At 29.5% G+C, this 1149-nt stretch overlaps 1 pseudogene; it reads right to left on the bottom strand.

Moving 5' to 3' along the window:
• Positions 1-734: 734 nt before the first annotated feature.
• On the bottom strand, positions 735-879 carry LOC142431207 (small nucleolar RNA SNORA15; annotated as a pseudogene).
• Positions 880-1149: the final 270 nt, after the last annotated feature.

Here is a 1149-nt window from a genome sequence, read left to right as displayed (position 1 = left end):
ATGCTAATAAAGCCACAATTTTGATTCTAATATTTTCCTTTTGACTCTAAATTATTTACAATTTTTCTTGGATAGGGTTCAATACCCTTCAATGGTATTCCTGCATTCTACATTCCTTTCCTTATAATTTTGTAAATGTTATTTTTTTGGCACTTAATTTTAGAAGTAAAAAGTTTAAGAAGAATCTTCCTGTGTTTTCCTTTGTAGTTTGAAAATGTTTTCTACCTCAAAATGATAGGAATTTTTCAGTATTCTTAAAATTCAATAGTTAACCTTTGATGGCATCCTTGCCCTGGGTCTGTGCTAGTGGCAGCTGTCAATCAATGGGCCAAAGAAAAAAATTCAATAGTTAAACTAAATTTTTTACATGTTGGATGTTCTATATCAATTTCTCTGTGAGCACAGCATAGCCTTTGTATCTTTTTCAAACTTGTAATATTTTCATTTTTCTTTGAATATTTCCTTATACTGTATTTTTCTATAACCTATTTAAAGTAAATGTTAGCTATTTATTTGCCTAATTTCTTCTGTTTCTCTATATTTCCTTCATATTTTTCTACTGAATTAAACAATATTTCTTTTAGCTTTTATTTTTTTACATTTTTAAAAATTTACATGTGTGCATTGTTTTGCTAATAGTGAGTTTTATTCTATAATATAGAATAACCCCAATTTTGTTAGCTTAGTTATTATTCTTATATTTTAAAGTTTTCTTTGGTTCACCCTATTTTTTTTCTTGTATTCATCTCTACAGATGATGTACCATGAAGAAGACACAGCACGCCGGGAGTACGTTAAAGGGAAACGATACTGTGGCATGGCGTCTGCCTGTGTAGTTTATATAGTTTGTGGATAAAAAGACTCAATATCCAACCATACGTTGTTTACCCTATTATCTATAATGTATCCATTGTGAATTCTTACATTTCTTCAAAACAATGACTTTTTTTCTACTAGCTGTCACGCAGCCTAATTAAGTTTTTTTTCTCTTGGTGTCTTGGTTTTCAGGCATGTTGCTGGAGTTATTTGGGGCACTGATTAAGATAATTACATTCAATAGACCACATCAGCTCTAGTTTCTTAGATATGGTGTCCCATTATGTTTTCAGCTATTAAATTATATTAACTTATTAGTTATATTAACTTATT

This window comes from Tenrec ecaudatus, chromosome 17 (assembly GCF_050624435.1).
Source record: "Tenrec ecaudatus isolate mTenEca1 chromosome 17, mTenEca1.hap1, whole genome shotgun sequence".
Taxonomy (NCBI): Eukaryota; Metazoa; Chordata; class Mammalia; order Afrosoricida; family Tenrecidae; genus Tenrec; species Tenrec ecaudatus.
This window is presented reverse-complemented; position numbering and strand designations above follow the sequence as displayed.